Below are 26,518 nucleotides of genomic sequence, written 5' to 3' on the forward strand. Positions count from 1 at the left end.
CAATGAAAATCAAAAGACATGGTAAGTGTAACAAGTTTTTTTTTAATGTATCAAGTGATTTTTAATACTACTCAATGCACGTGAGACTTCGGAGGGGGCTTCTGCTTCTTTGCTTCGGTTCACCTGATCTTCCAGCCTGTGGTGAGGGTTGGGTGCCACTTCCAGCATTATCTTTATCCATTCACAGGGGGCTGGCCTCCTGGTATCTGTCTCCTGGTTCTTCCCCGCAGAGTAAACATTGATTTGGGCCCATTCACCTTTCCCAACTAGAAATCGGATTTCTTTCTTTGACCCACAACCAACTTAGCTACAATTGTTCAAGTCAAGATGGTCCTTAGGTTTAGGAGGATGAGTAATTGCTTTCTTGATGCTAATTAGGGCTTTATTTTGGGTAGTAGCGATACCAATCATTTCTTAAGTGCTTACTGAGTGCCAGGAGCTATCTACACACATTGTTTCCTTTAATCCTCACCATAATCCTATGAGGTAAATATTTTTATTATATAGAAATATGTTTGCCTTACCATTAATCTTATAGGTAAATCTGAGGAAACTAAAGATTAAGCAGATGAAGGTCTTACAACCACCAGATGGTAAAGACAGGCTTTGAATTCCATCATTCTAATTCCAGACCTTAAACTCTCTCACTTAGCTCTTTTTCTGATGGAAACATACTCAAAGTCTGTCTTAATTCAGAAGAAGAATGAGTGGGAAGAAATATATCAAGAGAAAACATTATTGAGGTCTCTAAAGGTTTGAAATTATAAATGAAAACTTTCACAGTGTGGAAAAAAAAAATCTAAACAATAGAACTATTTTCTTCTTTACAATGTCCCCATCAATTTGAAACTGAATTTGCGGTTTCAATGGAGAAACTGTCATTGTTTGTTACCTCAAGGGTTTCCCTCTCTCTCACAGAGTGATAGGATGTACAGTACCCTTTGAGGAAACATCATCCAGTTCCATCAATCTTCCTACACATTTGGGCAAGAAAATCCCAATGTTCAATATCCACTGTGTGAACTCAAGTCCCCAGTAGCTTCAGGGTTATTTCCAGGCATTAATATGATATCACATACAAGGTTCAAATTTTGTTAAAAGATTGATCTAAATGGCCCTAAATCTCTTTTTTTCCCTTCTTACCCTACTATTTACATGAAATCATATTTTATTTTCAGCTATCCTTGTGCAGAGCATTGGCTATATAACAACAGGGTTATCTACACAAAGGGATTTAGTTTCTGGGTTTTTCCAGTAATGAGTCAATATTTAATGCTAATAATTCCACACAAAATTATTTATTTATATTGTGTGCTTCATCAATTCATCTGCTGATCTTTTATTTATAGGTTGTTTACCATGTACATCTATTGGACTAAGCATTTTGTGAAGTAAATATTTAAGAATGGAACACCTGGCCACCATACATGACCTCATTGGAGCCCACATGGGCACACAACTAGGAAGGGGGGGTGAGGAAGGAGTGGATGGAACATGCCCCGTACTGTGGAAATAAGGAAGGAAGGAAGATTATGTGAATTCTCCTTTTTGGTTCTGTTCCTGCTGGGGGTGGCAGTCTGTGAGTGGACTGAAATGGCAGTGATTTTAAGAGGGGGTGCAGTCAAAGTGGAGAATAAAGAGAAGAACAAGGTGTGTTCAGGTAGGGGGCCTACAGAAGACAGGTCTTCCTCTCCTACTGTGAACAGAATTTGTTTCGTAAAGAAAAAAAAAAACAAGAAATGGGGTTTACAAGAAACGATAAGGGGTCTCAAATCCTAACTTTGAAAGTAGGCTTATCATCTAAAATAAGGACCCTATGGAATTTATGATTCTTATTTATAAAGGAATGCAGTAAAATCCTATAAATGATGGAAGAGGAAGTATAAGGAAGTAAAGATGAGGATACTTATGCTAACTTAAGTTAAATTGGAGAACAATGGAGGAATATTTGTGGGGAATATCACCCACAGGACAGGTATTGAAAAGCTGGTTTGAAATGCAAAGAAATGTGAGTGTGAGCATAGCCTTGTCTTCTGTGACTAATACTAAAGAAAAATGAAGCTCAATACTATTGCCCTTTATCTCAGGGTCCTCACATGGCAGAGGGAGCAGGGATTCCCTGAGGTCTCTGTTATAAGGGCACTAATCCCATTCATGAGGGCTCCACCCTCATGACTTAAGCATCTCCCAGAGGCTCCACCTCCAAACACTATTGCCTTGGGGGTTAGGTTTCAACATATGAATTTGGGGGACACAGACATTCAGACCACAGCAGCCTCCCTTCAGTCTCCCCTACTTGATGCCCGGGCAGCATTCTAAATGACAGGACAGGAGCAGCCCTCACGGTCACTGCAACTCTGGGGCCTTACTGACCTTCAGTTCTTTCTTACCCTCCCTCTGTTCTCAGGGACCCTCACAGACCCTTTCACATATTTGCTTGTGGCCAGAATTAAAAGGAATTGTTCATATTTCTGGAAATTCTTCCCTAGCAATTCAAAAGGTTTAGATATTTCTTGCCACTTGAACTGTATAAGAACTTCTTAATCCAGAACCCAGAATCCACTGCCTTCCTTCAAACTTGCAAAGCCGTCTTTCACTACTGTAACCTCCCTGTTCCAATCACAAATTGACCCTCATCTCTTCCCCAAAAGGAGAAGCTCTGTCCTAGGGTCTGAGGCCCATTCCTAGTGGGGAGCTGGTGCAGAGCTGGAATACAGTAATGGTTGGTCTCTCCATTAGATGATGTCTCTGGCCAATTTTTTTTTTTTTTGTCTTTATTACCACACTCCCAAACACAGTTTATTCTGATACATAATGTTTTCTTTGATCCAAATTAGCTCATTCTTACAGGAAAATAATGTTCGTTTGTAGAGATCCTGATGGTTCACTGACAATTTCCACTAGCATGTTAATAATTTGAAGGGATTATACTCAGGATTCAAGATAAAAACATCAGCAATATATGAAGAACTTAAGAAAAAACAAAACAAAACAAAACACAGCATCTTGCAGAAGTGTCTTGTTTCAGGGCAAGAAATTGGTGATTTAGTCATTGTTTTCCAGTATGTTAAGCTGTCTGGAGAAGCTGCAAGGGTAGACAAGGAAGCTGCAAAGAAATATCCCCCTGTGTGAAAATACTAATTGATGGAGAAGGTCACCTCTGAGTTGTATTTTTCATTTTGGTGAAATGGTCTCTACTAGAAGTAAATGTCTTCAAAGCTGGGCCACTCTGAGGGGCTGCAAAGATAGAGGTGGGGATTCTACGTGGCAGAGCCCGTGGAGAGGGCCAGGGTTCACATTACGATCAGTACTGTTGTAATTAGGGCTCTGGTTACGGAGCTACCCTGGGCTTATGAAGAGTTTGCCACTGACCTTATCTTCCTTATAAGCCCTGTAACTTTTAGTCCATGGTTTTGCAGAATAGGACATTTCTCAGAACGCTTACATGGGTTAGAACACTTATGGCAAGAAGACCTTACATTATTTTATGTCATTGTAGATAAACATTATTCCAACTTACTAGTGTCTCTGTTTACAAAAATAAGTTTAAATCGTTTTAACAATCCAGATTCTGAGTTAACTGTTGACCCCTCTGGGATGCTGCAAGATTATGTTAGGAGTGTCCCTTTTCTCATTTTTTTGCCTCTAGAAACATGGTCAGGTCTGAGGCCAGCTCACCTGATCTCTTAGATTCATGAAGAAGAGTAGGTGAGAAGGAGCCAGTCAGGGGGTCGAAGTGAGGGCCTGAGGTCTCAGAGCCTCCAGCCTACTTCATGGCCAGGTCCTGGGCATGCAACAGTCTTCACATAGGACACATAAAAAATCCAAACATCCTCTTTCTTAACGTTGCTCCAGATGTTACAGGAGTCTTTTTTGTTTGTTTTTGTTTTAATTATAGCTTATATTTTTAGCCAACATTCATCTTTAGTTCATTACTGCTTTGTTGAAGTTAAAGTGACCTTGGTCCAACTAAACGGTCTCTCATGAGACCAAATGTCCAGCGATCCAGACATCCCGCCTGATCTCAAGAGACACAAACCCTTCCCTCTGTTAGAGTCGGACAATGAAGAGCCAGGGCCCAGGGAAGATGGACAGGAGGCCTGGTGCCGTGGACTGAATGCTTGTGCCCACCCCCCAATTCATATGTTGGAGCCCTAATGCCCAGTGTGTCTGCATTTGGACATGGGCCTCTGAAGAAATAACCGAGGTTACTTAAGTTTAAATGAGGTTCCAGGAGTGGGGCCCTGATCTCATAGGATTAGTGTCCTTATCAAAAGGGACCAGAGACTGCACTGGCTCTTGTTGCTCTCTCTCTCTCTCTCTGTCTGTCTCCACATGTACTCCAAGGAAATGCTGAGTCTGCAAGCCAAGAAGAGAGTCCTCACCAGCAACTGAAACCTGACCTTGATCCGGAACCTCCAGCCTCCAGAAGTGTGAGACAATCAATGTCTGTTGTTTAAGCCTCCCAGTCTGTGGCATTTTGTTATGGCAGCCTGGGCAGACTAACAGCCCTGGAGACAGGCGGCGATGTGACCAGCGGTGGTGGAGAGCTGCCAAAACTAGATTTCTTTACTCTGTTGCTACTATCTAACTTCCTTGTAAATATCCTAACCATAAGGCATTTGAATGACAAAAGCCCTCTTTCAAATTCAGAACTAGAAATGCATAATCATTAAAAACATAAATACCACGTTACCTTATAATCTTGCACTGCAAAATTTCCAACCTAAGGATTTCTTCTGAAATTAGCCTTTTTAATGTGTGTAATTCAGGCGTCCATCTTTGACCACCTACAAATCAAAGTGCTGTGCTATTTCCAGATGAATTTGCTGCCATGGAAACGTGTGAGGTCACCAGGAGAGCTCCATTGCTATGCAATGTACAGGGTGTGGGCTTACACTTCTTGAATTATAGGCAATAATGTCAAGCTTTGGATGGAACGAGATAATGTTGTGTATATAAAATCCGAGTAGCAGGTATTCATTGCTAATTATCTCATTTTTATTTACTGATTCCTGACTTTCTGAATGGAGAAGATATCTGGGCATATGGCTATTGAGCTAATGACCTTAAAACACTAATGTAGTGTTGATTTAATGCAGGTCTCTCAAAGGTTAAAGATCCTTTGGCTTCTGCATAAACAGCATGGAACAAAACAAAATGCAAAATGCCACTTGATAAGAATCTTAATGTCTAATTACCTAAATTCAGAGATTTTGGAAGAAGTCTATGCAAATTTATTAGCTATTTGGTTATGGTAAAATGCTTTTAAAACCAACTCCACAAATGCAGCAATTCTACATCTTGTATCTGTCAGCACACCCCCTATATATCAGATTTCCAATTCTCAGTTGTAAATATGGCAGAGTTTTCCTCCCTTTGTTCCAATGAATTCAGAACTTTGATAGTCTGCACCTTGACATTTGGCCCACTGAGAAAGTGTACAAAACCTCAAGACATCCGCAGTCATCACATCAGGAGCTATTTGTATGGGCAGATGCCTAAAAATGTTGTACTAGTCACTGTCTTAATTATCACACAGAAAAGTCTTAAAATACAAAAGGGAACATTACATCCAGCTCCTGAGAGCCCTGGGTGGTACAGAGAAGGACTGAATCACCTTAAAAAGCTTTGAGTCACAGCCTGCCTCAGCTGCTCTGGGGCTTTGAGCAAGGATTTTTGCTCAGAAGGAGTTTATTTCCTGACACTAGCAGGATGAAAGTTTAGACACAAGACACGCACATCACCACGATTTATCTCACCCAGGATCGTTCAGGAGTCAATGGAAAGCTGAAGAACACTTATGTCATCTATATGCCCTTTCAAGTCACATTTTTGACATATTCTCAAGATAATAATTTCATTTCCTTAAAAAGCAATCCCTTGCTTCCTTCTACCTTTTACTTGTGATTGCATCTGACAGATAGAAGCTCTGATATCAGATTATTATGTTGCAGCTTAGTTTTTTGTCAAAGTATATTCTTTCTTACTCTTCCTATTATCTTTAAATTGTACTATATGGGTACATCAATATTAAAATGCTGAACATGAGAATAGTTATAAAGACAAACATTCTCCATGACACAAAAGTCACACCCATAGGTTACAAAAATAACTCAGTGAATATGTGGGTGTATGTATATGTAAGCATGTGTCCTCCGTGTGTGTGTGCACATCTATTCACAGGCATAATGATAACACACTCACTTGAAGAAAGCTAGGGCAGGAAGAAACAGAAAGAAACAGTGAGTCCATTTCTTTTCCCTACATGCTAAAATAAAGCACGTTAACATAAATGTTAACTAGACTTACTGTGGTAATTATTTCATGATATATACAAATATCAAATCATTATGTTGTATACCTGCAACTAATATAATATCATATGGCAATTCTATATCAATGAAAAACAAACAAATGAACAAGAATGAACAAAAATGATTCAGATTTTTCTACCCGGGACATCATGTTAGATTTGTAAAGACACGACCAGATATTTATTTACAGCTAAATACCTCATCTATATTTCAAAAATACCTGAAGTCTTCCACTAAATTTGAAGATGAATGTTGTTTAGGCATAACAATTCAATAAATATTCTGTCATTTTGAAAGAATGTTCACCATGTTAATTGTTGTTAGTAAGAGTATTAGATCAATCTGACTATATATATATATATATATATATTTCCCATTAAAAGAAATCCATTTTATTAAAAGAAATCCATTTAATTCAGTAGAAACCCTGTGATAGTTGGCGTTTGATAGTAAAAGCAAAGGGAGTGACTTCAGCAAAACGGTGGAGTGGGCAGCTCCGAACTCCCCTCCCTCCACAGAAAAATTTAAGAAAAAACAAGCAGAAACTGTTAGAACCAACTATCTCAAAGTTTTACAGCAGCCAGGCAAATGCTGAATCAAGAAAAAGACGACTTGGAAACTGTCGGGAAGCCTGTGCCGTTTTTACTTGCCCTGCCTCACCACCCGCCCTGGCTCGCAGGAAGTCTCGAGACGCAGCCTGCACTCTTGGTGTGCAGCCCTGGTCCCTGGCTGCAGAGGGAGCAGGGTGTCTCCACAAATTATAGTGTTTGCCTGTCCTCACCTGTCTGGGGGCTCCCTGAGGACTGATGCAAGCCTTTCATTTCCGTTTCACCTAACTCAGAGCCCACTTGGGGCAGAAACGTGATGGGCATTGCTTGAAAACATTGTATGGCAGAGGAAAACCCACAGCCATGAGGGGCAAAAGGTAACAGCTGAGACATACAATAGACCACAAAAGCCTGGGAGAAAAAGTCAGGAGAGAGTTTCCTTCAGAAATTAGGGCATTCACCAGGACCTACGTATACTGGGGTAATTTAGGATGCCATGCCTGTGCCCAGGACAAGATGTGTGCTCAGAAAAGACCTGAGAAGAAAGACCCCAAGCTGATCTCTAGGCTCAGTGCCAGCAGAAAAGGGAAAGCTGTAAATGGCCAAGCTAGGATTAAAGGAATCCCCAGGACAGTCAATCCACACAGTGTGGGGCAGTATTTTTGTTTGTTTGTTTTTTGTTTTGGTTTGCTTTCTGCTCTTGGCATTGAAGGAAACTTTTGTCTTAACACTATACCAGTTGAACAAAAGGTCAGCTTTCCACCATTAAGAAGAGAAAAACCTAAGGCAGGGAGACAATTTGACTGATAGAGTTACCACAGAATAATATTCTAATGTCCAATTTTCAACAACAACACAAAACCACAAAGCATACAATGAAACAAGAAGATATGACAGGTGCAAAGAAAAAAATAAATTGACCAAAATTGTCCTTGAAGAAGACCAGACATTGGAGTTACTAAAGGAAGACTTTAAATCAACTCTTTTCAATATTTTCAAAAAGTTAAAGAAAACCATAAGCAAAGAAGTAGAGGAAACCAGAAAAGTGATGGATGAATAAAATGGGAATATTAATAAAGAGGTAGAAACTATAAAGAAGAACCAAACAGAAATTCTAGAGCTGCAAAGTAAGTAAAAAATTCGTAAGAAAGGTTCAACAGCATATTTGATTGGGTAGAAGAAATAATCAATGAACTTGAAGATAAGACAACTGAAATTATGAAGTCTGAAGAGCAGAATGAAAAAAGAATGAAGAAAGGTAAACAGAGCTAAGGGACCTGTGGGTCACCAACAAGCAGCCCAATATATGGGAGTCCCAGAAGGACAATGGTCCTCAATTATAATAATAGATTATTCCTCATAACAAACCATGAGGCAAGAAGGCAGTGGGATGATGTAATTAAAGTGTTAAAAAAAAACAAAAACAAAAGAACTGTCAACCAAGAATTTCAAATCAAAAACTACCTTTCAAAAATGAGGGGAGGGACTTCCCTGGTGGTCCAGTGGTTAGGACTCCGTGCTTCCACTGCAGGGGGCACGGGTTCGATCCCTGGTCAGGGAACTAAGATCCCACATGCCGGGTGCAGCACGGCCAAAAAAAAAAAAAAAAAAATGAAGGGGAAATTGTGACATTCACAAACAAGCAAAAGCTGAGGGAGTTTATTCCCTTTATACCGGTGCTAACGGGAGTCCCTCAAGTGGAAATGAAAGAACCCTAGACAGTAAACACAAGCAGTATGAGAAAACAAACAACACTCGTCAAGGTAACCACAAAAGTAAATGTAAAAGTTAATATTATTGAACTTCCGGTTTATAACTCCTCTTTTATTTTCCATATGATTTAAAAGGCAAATGCATAAAACAATATTTATATTGTTCATATCTATGTTAACAGGCACACAGTGCAGAAAGATGTAATCTGTGAAAATAACAATGTAAAAGGTGAGGGATAGAGATATACAGAAACAATGTCTATATACTTTTGACATTTGGCATTGTTCATACTAGATTGCCATAATGTGACGGCAATCCCCAAGGCAACCACTAATAAAATAACAACAGCAACAGCAACAAAAGAGAGAAAAGGAAAGAAGGGAATCAAAATGGTATAACACACACACACACATCAACTACGGACAAGGAAATGCAATAATGGAAGACTGAAGAACAACATAAAAATATATACATATATAAGACATATAGAAAAATACTGCTAAATGATAGAAATAAACCTTTCCTTATTAATTATTACTTTATATGTAAATAGATTAAACTCCCCAACTAAGGCAGATTGGCAGAATGAATAAAAACATAATTTATCTATATGCTGTCTACAAGAGACTGCCTTGAGATACAAAGACACAAGGAGGTTAAAAATTAAAGGATGGTAAAAGATATTTCAAATAGTAACCAAAAGAGGGCTGGAGTGATTATATTATCAGACAAAATAGGTTTTAAGCTAAAAAAACAAAGTTACAAGAGATAAAGAAGTACATTATATATTATTAAAAGTTTCAAGCCATCATGAAGATGTAACAATTATAAAATTGTGTGCCTACCAAGAGTCCCAAAATACATGAAGCAAAAATCTGACAGAACTGAAGAGAGAAAAAGACAGTTCCACAATAATAGCTGGATACTTCGATATCCCATTTTCAGTGTGGAGAGAACCACCAGACAGATTAGTGGGGAAATAGGACTGGAACCAGGCTATAAATAAATGAGATTTAACAGATATTCAGAACTATTCAACTAACAACAGGAGAACCCACACTTTTCTAAGCTCAGCTGGAACATTCACCATAATAGGTCATATGCTAGACCACAAAACAAGTCTTCCTGAATTAAAAAAAGATTGAGATCATACAAAGTACCTTTTCCAATCACTTTGGAATGAAACTAGAAATCAGTAACAGGAAAACTGGGAAATCCATAAATCTGTGGAAATTAACACACAAACAACCAATGGGTCAAACAAGAAAAAACAAGTGAAATAAGAAAATACAAGGGAAATCGGAAAATATCTTGATATGAATAAAAGCAAAAACACAAACTTTGTGATTCAGTGAAAACAGTGCTCAGACATGTAAAGAGTCAATGAACACATAAAAGATAGTCAGCATCATTCATTGCTAAGGAAATAACTTTGTAAATCAAAGCCATGATGAGCTACCTCTTCATACCTACTAAGATGGCTGTAACCAAAAACACTGAAAAATAACAAGTTGTTTGTGAGGAACTGGAGAAATTGGAACCCTTGCACATTGCCGGTGGGAATGTAAAATGTACTGCTGCTGTGGGAACAGCTCAGTTGTTCCTCAAAAAGTTAAACGCAGAATTACCACATGAATCAGATTTCACTACTAGGTATATTTGTATTTGTATGGAAATATGTATGGAAATATGTTAATATAAATGTTTCAGACATTACATGAAATTTCTAAAAATCTTATATGTTCTGGTATAATGTTATAAGTAATAATCCTAGTTATTACTTTAAAATGTATATCTCAGAAATAACTAATTTTCTTGTCAACTGCATTATTATGAGCTTTCATCAAATCTTTAACTGTGGTCATTTTTAAGTCTTTTGTCATTTACAGACAGTTCTGGGTGTACTCTGATGCTTTTGCAAATATGTTCCTATAAAAGGGTTTCATCTTCAAGAAATTCATGGAAAAGACTCTGACAAGTACAGGTTTCTGGTAACTGACTATACTGCTGAACTGAATGAATAAGCATTTTCAGAACTCTAATGAAAAACTGATGAACTCATAAAAGTGCTAACAAAAGATCAAGATGAAAAAAAAAATTAATTACATGGGACTGAGTGAACTGATGAGGATGAGTATAATTTTTGTGACTTTCTGTCTGAATTAAAAAAAAAAAAATCCCACAAGGACTCAGAGGCAAAGAATATACAAATCAATTTTCACTGCAAAGTAAAGGAGCTGTTACAGTGCAGGATTACTGGACTGAATGTCAATATTGTGACATAGTATGAGTGTGTTTCATGTTTGGTAATTGCAATCATTGTTGCTTTTGTTGTGGTCATCCATGGACAATGCTTGGTGTCAGTCTATTTATTATTTATCTCTTGTAAAAATAAAATACAGTGTGTGTGTGTGTGTGTGAAAAAAAAAAACTACTAGGTATACACTCAAAAGAATTGAAAGCAGGACTGAATTTTTCAGGAGATGGAGAAAATTTGAAACAGGTGTCTTTGTTAGAAGAAAGTGAATTCATATATATATATATATATATATATATATATATATATATATATATATATATATCTCCACACATATATCCAACATAAAAAAGAGAGACAGAGGACTATATTCCAGAAACCCTGATTACAAAAAAGTAGGCAAGATTACATAAGGGATACATTTCCTTAGTAATGGCAGATAACTGATAAAACAGATCAATCTGATTTTAGATGAATGGAGATTAATTTTTCTTTTAACAGAATTACCAACTATTCACCGGGTCATAAACATCCATCAGTCTGTCCCTGCCATAGAAAATATACAATAAACAAGATATATGCCCTTAAAGCAAAACAAACAAAATAAAGTACCAGTGACAACAAATTGCTTCTCTTATCTCATGGCTCATTTGAGATGAGAATTTCCTAATTATCAACCAATTCTTAGGTTTATAATTCTTTTTACCCACATGTAAAAAAGAAAAAAAAAAAGGGATTGAAGAGAGATTTGTACAGCCGTGTTCATGGCACCATTATCCACAACAGCCAAAAGGTGGAAGCAAGCCACATGTCCATCAACAGATGAATAGGCAAGCAAAATGTGCTCTACACATAGAATGGGGTAATTCATGGGTTATTCAGCCATAAAAAGAATGAAGTTCTGAAATATGCTACCACAGGGATGAACCTTTGAAACATTACACTAAGTGAAATAGACCAGGCACACAAAGACAAATGTTGTATGATTCCATGTATGTGAATTACCTAGACTAGGCAAATTCATAGAAACAGAAAGTAGAATGAAGTAAAGCCCATGATGGCCTGTGGGATAATGGAAAACATGCAAAACTGGAAAAGGAAACGACTAGACCAACCCCGTGTGCCAGACGTCATGCTCTACCTCATTACATTTGTGCACATACCTCTAAAATCAAAAAGGAAAAGTTCCTTTCCCATTAAATCAACAGTAATTTCCAAACTACCACCAGAAATTACACCTGCTGTTAGCTTATTTTCATTTACTAAATTATTGAGAGTCTAATCACATCTAATAATGTTTTTGGTTTAATCTACCGATGATAAAATGCACTGTTTACCATTTACATTTTTATATACAAATGTGTTAATGTAGCATTTTGTTATACCTACTTACATAGATGATCTTTTATGGTTTTTGTTCCTGCCCTGATCTCTTAGGCATGTGGTTGAACTTTCCTAAATGCCTACTGAGGAATCTGCTTTGAGCTTAGTCCGTAAATCCTAGGAAAGTTGTCCAATACACATACACATAATTCAGCTGCACCAAGGTTTTCATGAAATTATGCATTAAGACATACTTAAAACTGTGAACAAATAGATAATTACTGATTAACAGTGATGTTACCAGTAATAGATTTCCTACGGATATGGGAATACATTAACTCCTTTCTGAATATAACTCAGGTGTTTGTGCTGGAGGAGAGTTTCACGCCCATTCGATCAGTTTCCTGACTAAGCTGGCTGATAGAAGCAACCTGGTCTTGCAGGAAGGGAGGGGAGTCAGTGGGTGAAGTGCCGGGTGTGTGTGGTGGTCAGCGTGTGGGGGCCCAGGGAACCCTGAAGGCGTGCACCTGCTCCTGGACATGCTGCTCCAGCATCCTTGGTCCTTGGGTAACTGCCCTCTCAGCTCTTCCTTCTCTGTGCAATTTCAATATCTATTGAGAGCATGTTAAATGTCCAACCTTCTCATTTGACCGTGATTTTGAATCTCTGCTGTCTGTTTCCATCCACTTCATAACTGTGGTAGCGAATAACGAGCAGGAAACAGAGAAAGATGCTTCTGTTTAACCACCTCCTAAAAGCATCCCCCCACAGTAGTGTTTCTGCTTAATCATGATACTCTGAACATCTTCCAGCACTCTCTACAAGTCTTTTAGTCTAATTTCCCTGGCCCTACTAACTCCACTTTAAAGCATAAAGATTTTCAGTTGCTTCCACTGAGAATGAAGAATGTTGACAGTAAACAAACAAACAAACAAAAACCCTACCTTGAGATTATCTGTCTAGAGATACCTGCAGACCAAGTGGTTTGGAATACCAGTGGGGATAATCAGAGTCTGTGGTAAATAAAGAGCCACTAATCTTCAAAGACAAAAAAAGGTGCATCCTGTGTGTTTAAGTATCCTCCCAACATAAATGCACAATAGCTGGTTCATCTTTGAATACAACATAAAGGAAATATTCATGCCTCCAAGTAAAGTGAAGGATGGATTTTTAAAATGCGTTCAAGTGTTTGCCAATTTTATGAAACAGTCTTCTGATCCCAGGGTTGAATGACCTTGATGGATAGTTACTACTGTGCAATTCTCTCCGTGGTGTACAATGCATATCAGTGTACTTGGATGTTTTAGGGGGCTCGTCAGTAAACAGACCGATTTAACTTTGTTTAACCCAGCACTTGCCAAATTCACGAATCAGACATCCCTTTTCTGAATTAATACTTATTAATATGTTTTGTCCAATATCACAGAGAGGATGGAGGCATGACTTTTATTTTATAGATTGAGCAGAGAATAAGATAAAAATGGCATTCACTGAAAAAGGACAGATGATTCATTTTGATAAAGATGACCCTGAGGGGAAAGTTGATAAAAACTGAAACACAGCAGTCAAAGCATTTTGAAAATCTCTTATTTCATTTTCATTGGCCTTTTAAATAATATAGACAGAACAGTGAGCATATTTAGGTCGGACCTGGCATCATGAGAACTCTGGTAATCCTAATATCTCTTATGGTTTATTTTCATAAGTCAGAAGAACTAGTGTACACTATTGAAATACTAGTTGATAAGATATTAAAAAGAAAAAAAGGAAACAGAGTCCACAGTTGTGATTTTGTTCACAGAGGAGGTGTGCTGTGAGGTGGGGCACAATTGCTAGAGGACACTCGACTCCTCAGACCATTCACTCTCGCCCCAGCCTCTGCACTCACATGCAACTAAGGTGCACTCACCTCGCTGCCAGATACAATGCATTCCGAGCTGTCTTACCCCCCAGGCACTGCCTGATGGAGGGTTCAACTACAGTCTACATGAAAGAGAAGCCAACAGTCTACATGGAAGAGAACCCAATCTCCCTGGCTCTTTCTAAAACCTGCTCAGGCATGGTTTCCAAACTGCCACGGACTTCCCACAAATTCCAAGAAGTTTAAACCAATCCTGTTATCAGTGTAGTAATTGCCTACAGCTGCTGTCATTTCTTTTTTTTTTTTCCTCTTGCCCATTTCCTCTGGTCACCAGTGAATCCAACAGGCACCAAGCCCACTCCAGCAAGTACTGCCCATCCCAGGGTCTGCTGAGATTTCTCTGGACAAATAACAATTCAATGCCCTTTCCTTTTCCTACTCTTTACATATCAGGTCAACTTTTGTTGCGTGAGTGAGAAGAATACGACATCCCTTTAATAAAACCATGTACCTTTTATTTTCAAATATGGGGATCTCTGGTATACTTTTGTTACATTTATCAACGTGTTGGGAAGAACTGCCCATTCCTAATAGATCCACCCTGTTGTGGATCTTTCCACGAGAGAATTCTGCCGACTGGACTTGCTCCTTTGGGGTCACCATCAGCAGGCTGATGCTCAGGGCATTGATGGAGTTGAGGGATGCAATCTCTCCATGTACATCAGGAAGAACAAAACCCAAATCCTACCCCCAAAACAATAAGCCGGTACCAAAGCAGAGGACTTAGGTGTTGTTTCCACGCCAGAGCACATGTTACTGGGGACAGGGTACATATCCATTTTGCTCTTACGTAAGAAATCAAGTCTAAAATGTGGTAACACTCACCATGATTTCAATTTGTTCCCGGGATATTTGGGAAGGGTAATTGTCATCTTTGGCTGAATAGCAAATGTATCTGGGGAGCTTTAAAATATACTGATACCTTGGCCTCACCCCTCAGAGAATCTGTTTAATTGTTGATTTAATTTAGTGGCATGTCATATGGGCCTCAGAATTCGTACGACATCTCCAGGAAATTCTAAGTGCCAGTTAAGGTTGAGAACCCCTGCGTCAGACCCTCACAGATATGGGGGCCTCTCAGAGGTCCAGCCCCTTTTCCAGGAGTTTTCTCCCATCACAGTTGAAGCCCAGGGGTCCCTGGTGCCCCAGTTCACTGCATTCAGCCGCCAGTCACAGAAGGAAAGCCTGTCTCCTTTCTCGGCGGTCCACCCTTGAGGACACAAACCCTGACACCACAAATTCTCCCTAACGTCCTCAACACCCCTACACTAGGGGTCGGCCCTTTAACTTTCGTTTTCACACTATCACACATCTTCTTCCAGTCCGGGAGCGCCAGGATGATAGGAATTAAAGGTGGGTCAGACTTACCTTAAAAAGCAGTGTTCTGCACGTCTGGCTCCTGGTCTGAAGTGTAAGGAGGTTGCCAGTCAACACTTCCATCCTCACAGTAAGAATAAATGCTGGAGAAGCCGAAAACCAACAACTCTTTTTCGATGCACCCAAGAAACAAGGTCGTAGAGTAAACGGCTGCCACGCACGCTGGAGAAGCAGGCAACCACCGCGTATCTGAGAAGTCACAGCTGCGGCCTGTTGCAAACACTTAAAGGGGCCCCGAGCAACTGCTGGGCACTGGACTCCACGGAGGGGTGGGAACTCTGGGCCCCGCTTTCGCATGAGTTTTGCCACCGGGAACCCCGTCATGTTCTCAAGGTGATGATGGGAGAGAAACCCTCCCGTGTACCAGCAGCGGCGGGCGCAGGGAGTCATCTCCGTGCAGGACGCCGGGGGCATCCTGTTACCATCAAGGAAGGACCGAGCACACGGGCAACATTGAACACACCTGGGTTTTACCAGCGCCCACGCGGCATGGGGGAGGGGGGCTGTCCAGGCGTCTGGGGGCGGGGTGGGGACGCCCTTAAGAAGGTCCCAGCCTAAGGACACAGGCCCCGTCGGAAGCCCACATGTAGGACTGCAGGATACTCGCGTTCCCATCTCTTCACTTACGTTTCCCGTCTGTTCCCATCATACTGTCCGCTTTTTCCCGGGGAGCCCTTAGCGTACTAATCACAGTTGCTTTAAACTCCTTCCCTGACAATCCCCAAATCTCTGTCCTCTCTTGGTCTGCCAGTGCTACTTGCTTTGTCTCATCAGACTGTATATTTATTTTTGTCTTCTAGTGTGTTTTGTACTTCTTGGATGAACCCCAGGCATGATGTATCAAGGGGGAGGCGCTGAAACAAGCAAGCGTTTTCACCGTGAGGAGCTGCGTGCGTCTGGGGGCGGGTAGGCAGTGTTTACCGTTTGCGAGAGATGAAGGTGTCAGAGGCTAGCCTTTCCTCCGCGTTCTTGTTTTGTTTTGTTTTTCTCCCCTGTGGTCCCTCCCGGGTTTTACTCAGAGACTCGGTAAGCACCGTCTGAGCCTTACAGTTCATTTCGGCTGTAAAACCCGTTTTTATCCAGCAGCCCTGTTGACGTGATAGTGGAGAGAAGGTCTTTGTATCCTCATTTATTCATGCACTGATGTGCTCTGTTGTTTTCCAGTGTCTACCGCTCGGTCTCATGGGCTTCCTTTGTGCGCATTTCCTATTTCTGCATGACCTGAACTAATGGTTGGCGTCCACGCTGCACGAGGGTGCAGGGAAGGCAGTCTGTACACAGGCCATAACTTTGCTTTGGGCTTTTTATAAAAAATTACTTGTGAAATATCTAATTGTCATTGACATGAAGGAATAGCTCCCTCAATATTTGGTATTCAAGAAATTGGCAAGGCTTAGAGACCAACACCTTGAGTGAAGCACTGAGACCTTCACGTTTTTGCACGTCTTTCCCCGTCGCATTGCTGGGCCCACAGCCATTTCTTAGGCTTGAAGGCTACGGTGTAAAAACTTAGACGTGGTATGTCAGAGTAACTTCTCCTCTTACTCTGCCTCCCAAGCCTCACATTGAAACTCTAGAAGGTCAGCACAAGATTCTTTCATGATCCGTCCATATCATAAAGGCAATTTTTAACCAAAGATCACCTTCAAAATGTTGGTCCTTACAAAAATATAATTCGAAAACATACATGCACCCTTATGTTCATAACAACACTGTTCACAACAGCCAAGACATGGAAACAACCTACATGTCCATCAACAGATGAATGGATAAGGAAGGTTGGGTACATATATACAATGGGATATTAGAAAATATTCAGCCATAAAAAATAATGGAATAATGCCATTTGCAGCATCATGGATGGACCTAGAGATGATCATACTAAGCGAAGCAAGTCAGACAGAGAAAGACAAATACCATATGATATCACTTATATGTGGAATCTAAAATATGACATGAGTGAACTTATGTACGAAACACAAGCAGACTCACAGATGTAGAGAAGAGACTTGTTGCCAAAGGGGAGGGGAGGTGGGTGGGATTAGCAGATGCAAACAATTATGTATAGGATGGATAAACAACAAGGTCCTACGGTATAGCACAGGGAACTATATTGAATATCCTATAATAAACCATAATGGAGAAGAATATGAAAAAAATATATATATGTGTGTGTGTATAACTGAATCACTTTGCTGTACAGCAGAAATTAACACAACATTGTAAATCAACTATACTTCAATAAAATAAATTTTTTAAAATGTTGGACCTTATTTTAAAATAAATATGTTTTATTCTCCCCGAGGTCTGAGGATTTAGCTATTGTGTCAGCATCTTCTTTTGTTTTAGGCACATTTCATAGTTTTAGTGAAATACATCATAATGGTTAGGAGTTGTGGCCTACTCCATTTTTCACTAAAGACAGAGGTTTTATTTTTATTTTCTTCCTTTTTTTCAATTTTTTCTCAGTTTGGAAAAAGGAGAATGAAGAACAAAAACTAAAACAAAACTAATGAAAACACTTGTTAACCATTTTTTAAAAAATACTGTCTCTTCTTTGACATTATTACATTCTTCTTTGATATTATTACATTCTTCTTTGACAAATTACATCATTTTGGTTGAAATCAACCTATTGGTGAGTTACTGCAATACTTCTCTAACTGGACTGTTCATTCACTTATATTCTCTACTCCCTTCTGTACTGTACATGCTGCCAGTTTAATTTTTATTCATATAGCATAGTACAAAGGTCAGTAGGGGCTATAACATTTATTCATCCATTCAACAAATATTTATTGAGAAGCCATTGAAATTACTTCAGAAAATAGCTGAGTATAAAAAGAAAATGACGTTATGGAACAAAATAAAAAGAGAGACAGACAATAAAAAGTAAACAAATAGATATATAAGTTATGGTAGCAATAAATGCTATGAAGAAAAACATTTTTTTTTAATGACAGGAGTGCTTTTCTAGATAGGATTTTCAAAGATTTTTCTAGAAAGCTGATATTTGAACAGAAACAAAAATGTACTGAAGAATTAAGTAATATTAGTATCTAGGGGAGAGCATTCCAGGCAGAGGGCAGGAAAAGTCCAACATGCCTGGTGGGAGTGTCCTTGCCACCTGTGAGGAACAGCAAGGAAGCCCTCATGGCTGGAAGGATGGACAAAGGTGAGAGTGACAAGGATGAGGTCAGAGGGACAGTCAGGGCAGGGTCACGTAGGACCTTAGAGGTCTCAGCAAGGACAGTGCACACAGCAGGCATACAAGGGGCTCAGAATAACACCGAGACCCTGAGTTTACAAAAGGGCTTAGAAATGCAGAGAGAACCCTCATCCATCCATCCCACCTCCTCCTGCTGTTGGCTGAACTGAAGCCCAAAGAGGACAATCTCTTTCCCAAGGTCGCCCTGCCATTCTACAGGGTCCACAGCTCCATGTGAGGGTTTCATCTCCCCGGGGCGGTGGGTCCCCATTATGAAGGATGAGAATTAGAGAGTCTGGCTGCCATGGGAAAAGGTCAGGGAAGGGATGTCCCGGGGCTCAGTGAGCCGACCTTCTGATCTAGGACTATGAAGTCTCTACACCATGACACCTGGTCTTTCCCCAGAAAGTACCCCTTGGCAATGGAGTGGGGAGAACTCTGGGTCTGGGGGCATCAGATGCGAGGCCACATCCTCCTTCTGCCCTTTCACTAATAAGCTGCACGATGCAGACACGCAAGGGGAGTCCTCTGGTTTCAGCTGTCCCATCTGCAGAATGGGAACAACTTCGCCGTCTCAGAGGGTTGTTGGGATGGTGAAAAGGCAGTAATGAAGGAAAGTGTCATGTAAGAGGGAGGATACAGAGGGAGAGATTGGACAGAAAGTAGTGGATTTCTGGAGTGATAAGAGTCTCCAAAGCCCAGAATTTGGTTGCTTCATGGGCTCTGCTTCATGAAAGGCCCCCCACATAGAGCTTGGTTGACCTCAAATCCCACCAATACCATTGATGCGGGGATGGTTCCTTGTACCTATCCCATGTCCTTGGCTTTTGACAAGTTATCGTTAAGATGCCTATTAGATGCCTAAGTAGAAATGTCTGGTAGGCAATTGGAATTCCTAGTATGGAATTTAGGAGAGAGATGGGGATGTGAAATGTCAAATTTGGAAGTCATCAGTCTAAAGATGGCATTTAAAACCTAAGAACTGCTATGGGCTTAAAGGAAGGCGAGCATAGATAGAGAACAAGGAACCAAAAAAAGAGCCCTAGGGCACCTCAATATTTAGGGAATACAGCAAAATGAAGGCTCTAATAAAGGATTTTTAGAAAGGAGTGCGCAGTGAGATAGGAAAATCAAGAACACGTATTGTCCCAGGAACCAAATTAAAAATATGTTTCAAGAAAACAAACAAAAACAACACAACACATGATTCCCTGTATCAAATGGTGAAGGGCAGAATAAAACGAAAACAGAATTAATCATTGGACTTGGCAATGTGGAATCTACCAGTGACCTTGGAAAAGGTGATTTGGGGGGACAAGGTGGGAGAAAATTGAGACAGGTACCCCTATGACGTTTTTCTATTTTCTCAGTTAAATAAGAAGAAGGTCATTAGATGGGAAAGAAGAGAGAGGTGCTGTTCAGAGACAACGTGTGAAATAGTTATTTCAAAGAGAACTTGACTAGAAAAACATAGAAACATAGTAGGATTGACAGACAGAAAGGGGCCATGGAACTTTGTAGTCATGAATATAAAGTGACAGCAGTCAGCACAGTTGTGTATTCTTTTCCACCAATTTTCAGGTATCGCGATGCTGCCGGGATTGGCAAAATTAGATTTAATTTAGGGATTATGGAATAAAGGTTAAGGAAGCTGAAAGACTGCAAAAAAGGAAGGGCTCATACAAGTGCTAGATCGTGGTATCTGAGCTGGATATAAATGGAGCTGAAAGCAGGGTAGTGAATAAAGAAAGCATGATGCTTCAATGGATGGGAAGTCTTAGTGGTATCAAATATTTGTTCAAACCAGGGTATCTGAAGAAAGGATATGAGAGCTAGGAGGTGGTGGTCAGAGAAGGTCATCCTCTCAGTCGGCACCGTAAATGTTGCAGACTTGTGACACAGTCGCTGAGGGTACCCACGTTAAGGGCGACCACAAGTGAAATGGGAGATAAAATCAATAGACGTGAGAAGGTCAGGGAACTAAAAAGCCTGGGGTGAGACAGATTGTCTGCAGGGCTACCGAGTCACCAAGAAGGACAAGAGTTGAAGTGATAAAAGACAGTGAGCCAGAACGAGGGGGAGGGGAGGTGGGCGGTTAAGTGACGACGGGAAGCACGGGTATCCACAGTACGGCCTTGTTGTCTGTGCTTCAAGGAAAACACTGTTTACAGAGAGGAGGGGGGACCAGTCATCTGGAAGCGGGAGTGAAGCTCAAGGAGGAAACCTATCGCATCTCCAAGATCAGGGGCGTGTGGGGAGGTTTGGAGAGGATAAACAGACACCACTCGGGAGGGTGAAGCGTTAGTGGTATCCTCCTGGGAAATGAATTTTAGAGCAAAGTGTGAAAGCAGCGTGGGGTGTAACAGAGAATGAAGTCAGACTCTCGGGAGGGGCCTCGACCTACAGCCCACGTGTCATGACCAAGCTGTGATTGCGTCCCGCACGCTCTGGTGCACCGCGGAAGATGCGGGCTGGTGGAGTAGCAGGATCCCATGTGAGCATCTGTGTGTAAGGATGGTGGCAGGGAGCTAGGACCGGGGTAAGGAGAGACAAGACACAGGACTGGCGCATTAGGACCGGGGTAAGGAGAGACAAGACACAGGACTGGCGCATTAGGACCGGGGTAAGGAGAGACAAGACACAGGACTGGCGCATTAGTTCCGGAGATGAGGAAGCCATGGACCAGGACGGTGGTGACAGAGAGGGGGCAAAGGGCAGAAGAGAAGGGGGCAGGGAGGGGAGGTAAAGGAAGGCTGAGAAGGGCATACAATTGTAAGGGACAGGATTAACTCTGGGGCCTGAGTAAGGCAAGGCCAGACCCAGAGAGTCTGGAAGCTACTACAGGCAGCGTTGGTTTACAGATCAGAGTTGGAAAGCGGGTGGCCACGTACATGTATTTTCTCTGCACCATCCACCAAAGCATAAGCCCGCAGCACTGGCACCCCTCTATCAGCATCCAGTGGAAAGGGTAGGCGAAAAGGATATGTTCTAATACGAAGGCACAACGATGTTTAGACCCCATTTGCAAGTGTGTATACCTCCTGAAGTGCCTTGTTTTGAATTCCAACTTTTTAATCCCCCCTTCCTAATCCCCCCAAATTATTTTTCATATGTAAGGGGAAGGGGGTGAGATGGGAAACGTGAAGTGAAAGGGAAGAGAAGTACAGGCAAATCATTTTCATTTTTTAAGATATGTGGGCAGAGAGAAAAATACACTTTTCATGCTTTTTCTGTTCAAATGCCTGGAAATGAAGTGAACCAGGTAACTGTAAAACTCACGTCAGGGACCTGGATAGGGAAAGAAAAACCCAAGCTAAGTCAGAACAATTGGAAGTAAGATGAATTAAAATATTTACATTTAAAAATAAGGTTCCAAACTCCAAGTTTTAACTGCTCTCTTTTAAATGCATTGTGTGCATTTATGCAATGCTGAAAAGGGAAAAGTTAATGTAAATTTTATGCAAACTCTTTTTCATTGTAAATGCCTAAAAAACTGCAACATACTCCCGTAAAGCCTAGAAAAGCTAAGAAAATATGAGTTTAGGCTAAAAAATGAAATAGCAATATAATCAAGCGGAATTTATTTTAACAAGAATATCTCCTCCTGCAAAATGTTATCAATGGACTATTAGTTAACAATCGGATTAGCAGTGAGGTCAGAGCTAACAAAAATTATTCTTTATTAGCATAACTTTTAGATTTGTGGTACTTTGTTTTGGTTCTTAACTCTTTACATAACTAAAATCAGAAACAACTTTACTGTCACCTCATCTTTCCTAAAATAGCCATCATTTATGAAATTTGGTCCTGTCAATAAAACAAATTTTATTCATATAAAACCTAACATATAATAGGGAAACATGGACGACATTGAAACTGAAGTGTTTTTCTGAATGACAGAGCTCTTTTTAATAACACCTTTGGCGCCAAGCTTGTTGCTGAGTGAACAGTAGACGCTGGGGTGAAGTCATTCAATTAAGCACATCACCTTGACACATCATTCAAGACAAGCGAAATATGGAAATTCTGTGAAATAACAGAAATTATGTATGGTTTACAGTGGGCTTGGAAGGCGTCAGGTAAACTCTCCAGGAAGCATTCTGTGTCCAAAATGCCCATTTCCCACTCTTGTGCGAGTCTCAAAACTGTGATAACGGTTTTGATGCAAGGTTGATTCTAACTCAGTGTTTAGTAATTAGGGTCTGACCAATCAAGAGTAAAGAAATGGATGAAAAGAAAGCAGCACTGCCACTTAGGGCAAAATAAAACTTTGAGCAGATCATATCTGGGCCGAGCGAAGGTGTTATCTCCTCCGCTAGACTGTAAAATTCTCTACACAGGATAATAACCCCTGCCCTCCTTTTCCACATAGTATTGGTGTGCATATAAAATGCAGTGGTGCATGTGAATGTACTTGGTAAACTAGACAGTATTCTAGTGATATAAGGTTTATTTTTCCCTTTATTATGTTACTGTTTTGCACACAGCTGGGGTTCTTGTGTTTGGCTTTACCTGTAGAAGAGAGGAGAAGTCAAGTTACAATGGGCCCCCAGGACTGTTTGAAGAATAAGACTCCATAAGAAAAGGGAACCTTCCTGGTGGGAATGAGTAAGTTGGTGCAGCCACTATGGAAAACAGTATGGAGGTTCCTCAAAAAGCTAAAAATAGAGTTGCCATATGATCCAGCAATCCCACTGCTGGGCATATATCCAGACAAAACTATAATTCAAAAAGATACATGCACCCTTATGTTCATAGCAGCACTATTCACGATAGCCAAGTCCTGGAAACAACCTAAACGTCTATTGACAGCTGAATGGATAAAGAAGATGTGGTACATGTATACAACGGAATACTAGTTACCCATCAAAAAGAATGAAATGATGCCATTTACAGCAACATGGGTGGACCTACAGATTATCATACTATGTGAAGTGAGTCAGAAAGAGAAAGACAAGTACCGTATGATATCACTTATACGTGGAATCGAAAATATGACCCAAATGAGCTTATCTACATAAAAGAGAAACAGACTCACAGAAATAGAGAACAGACTTGTGGTTGCCAAGGGGGAGGTAGGTGGGGGAGGGATGGAGTGGGAGTTTGGCATTAGCAGATGCAAACTATTATATATAGCATGGATAACAACATATTCCTATTGTATAGCACAGGGAACTATATTCAATATCCTGTGATAAACCATAATGGAAAACAATATTAAAAAAGGAATGCATATATATGTATAACTGAATCACTTTGCTATACAGTAGAAATTAACACAACACTGTAAATCAACTATACTTCAATAAAAATGAAATAAAATAAAATGCAGCAAGAAAAAAAATAAGAATAAGACTCCATACAAGGCCACACTTGGGAGATTTTTGTAACCAGGGCTTTTTATAATTGACCCTCAGATCGTACCAAAGAATCCTGTTGACTATGCCTGGTGGGAGAGAGTGGGTATTGTGAAAAGAGTGGGCATTTGATTAAAAAGAGGGACCTTGATTTCCAGCTGAATTTCTGTGGTTCCCCTTGGGCTATGCCCTTAACTTAGCCAAGCCAGGTTTCCTCAGGTAAAATAAAGACAATAACATCACAACAACATGGATTGTGTGGGGATCAGCTCAGATAGAATAGGAATGAAATTGGATTGTAACTTGAAAAGTGCTAAAGATAATCATCGTCCTAACCTCTCAGAAAGTTAATCCTACTTAAAGGCTTATAAAATAACCTCAGTATTCTGGAGTCCTGTTAAATATGCTTTTATAAAGTTATTAAAGGTCTTTTAGTTAATTATAGTGGATTCTTAGCTGTCAAAATTTAGTGAACTAAAAAAACCTGTGAATTGCTATTCTTCTTACGTGTTTACGTGACTATTAAAGAAAACATTCTAGGATTCAAAACAAATTTACATGCTCATGTAGATCATCTCATGCAAATCAGCCGCAGAGCCAAGGACTCCTAGACTTCTAAGTCTTGCTGTAATTCAGTATCATTTATCATCACTTTTGAGATCAGTCTCTCACTGAGCTTTCATCTCATAAGCTGGTGAGCTAATATATGAAGTAACCAGAATGACGTAGAAAAACATCCGAGGTGTTCATTTCTCAGGTGAGAGTGATTTCCCAAAGTATCCACATCTGCAGCATTCCTTTTGCTTGGTAATTGTGTAAATCGGTAAAGCCATCATGGGCTTGGTACAATTTTGATATTGGATTTTCAAACATATATGACTCTATTTCTCTCCAGATGTTTGCAAATAATCACCGATTCACCTACAGCTGAATTTGTTGGCAGGATTCGCTGATTGCCCAGTTTGTGGGGTCTTTTTCCATCTTTTTTCTCCTTTGAAGTCCGTCTTCAAAGGAGCCAATGGCTTACAGCAGCTCCACCAGGAAACAGGCAAGGATGGAGAGAAACAAATCATTTTGTCTCCTGTGAGCTTCTTTGAAAATACCTGAAAGTTTTGGCTAACGTGGCTTTTTTGATTATTTATTAATTTGAATAATGACTGATTTCTCAGGTACAAATTTGAAAGGTAAGTTAGATGGAGGTGGAAATATATGAATGAAAATTAAAATAGAATTTCAATACTATGCACGATGCACAGAAGGGCCCAGTGTTACGTGCAACACCTCGCATGGTTAGTTAAGTGTGAGCTGAGAATGAAGGCACACCCCCAGTCTAACCAAGTCAGTCATTATTCTGCCACAGTCCTGAGGTTATGCAAACCCATGGTGATGAATGGTGGATCTTTCCAGAATATCCAAAGATACAACTTTCCATGTTAATCTAATTTTTGCTGAAAACATATATATTTTTTAATATTCATGATATGAGGCATACAAAGCAACTCTGTGGCCTAAACTGATCATGACCTTTGTTTAAATTCCAGCTTGCTGACTGGGGACCCTGACTTTCTGCCCAATTGCTTTCAGGTGTGTTCTCCTGCTACTGATGGGTTACTTACTCTGTATAATTTTTTTTCCTCCCACTTTAAAAAAATAGCATTCATTTTTACTTTTTCATAGAAACATATATGGGGGCAGTAAAATATGTTCAGTAATTTTATAGTCCAGATGATGAGAGTTAGTAAGTAAAAGTAGTACATGTACAAGGTTAAGAAGTGCAAACAATAAAATTTTCCTACTCACAGTGTACCCCCTGACATCCCCACCATACACACACACACACACACACACACACACACAACTATGGGATCATTATCATGCTCAGAACATCTCATGCAAAACACACCATTCCTTTGCCTTGGCTTTATTTCCTACTCATGAAGTTTCAAATTTTTTCCATAAAATTCTCTCATTCTTTTAAATATATGTATGCTATTCCATGTTATGCTATCATGAGTATGAATGATTTTTTTTTAGTCCATTTCATTCTTGATGAGCATTTATGTTGCTTTTATCTTTTTAGAACTATAATGCTCTGCTGACACCCTTGTTTACATGTCTTCCGATTTTTTTAAAGTATATTCATAATTTAAATGCCTAATCCTGGAATTGCTCATCAAAATTTAATGTGTATTTTAAATGTAGATATTGGGGCTTCCCTGGTGGCGCAGTGGTTAAGAATCTGCCCACCAATGCAGGGGACACGGGTTCGAGCCCTGGCCTGGGAAGATCCCACATGCCACGGAGCGACTAAGCCCGTGTGCCACAACTACTGAGCCTGTGCGTCTGGAGCCTGTGCTCCGCAACAGGAGAGGCCGCGACGGTGAGAGGCCCGCGCACCGCGATGAAGAGTGGCCCCCGCTCGCCGCAACTGGAGAAAGCCCTCGCACAGAAATGAAGACCCAGCACAGCCAAAAATAAAAAAATAAAATAAAATAAA

The 26,518-nt window shown here is 40.2% G+C and overlaps 1 long non-coding RNA gene across 1 annotated transcript; it reads left to right on the forward strand.

The window, feature by feature from the left end:
• The first annotated feature begins 1,028 nt into the window (after window positions 1-1,028).
• On the forward strand, window positions 1,029-26,518 carry LOC309619799. Its single transcript, XR_014239243.1, has 2 exons — window positions 1,029-10,231; window positions 11,017-26,518. It is a non-coding gene; the product is annotated as an uncharacterized lncRNA (long non-coding RNA).

This window comes from Balaenoptera borealis (assembly GCF_965194805.1).
Source record: "Balaenoptera borealis genome assembly, chromosome: 21".
NCBI classification, from domain to species: Eukaryota; Metazoa; Chordata; class Mammalia; order Artiodactyla; family Balaenopteridae; genus Balaenoptera; species Balaenoptera borealis.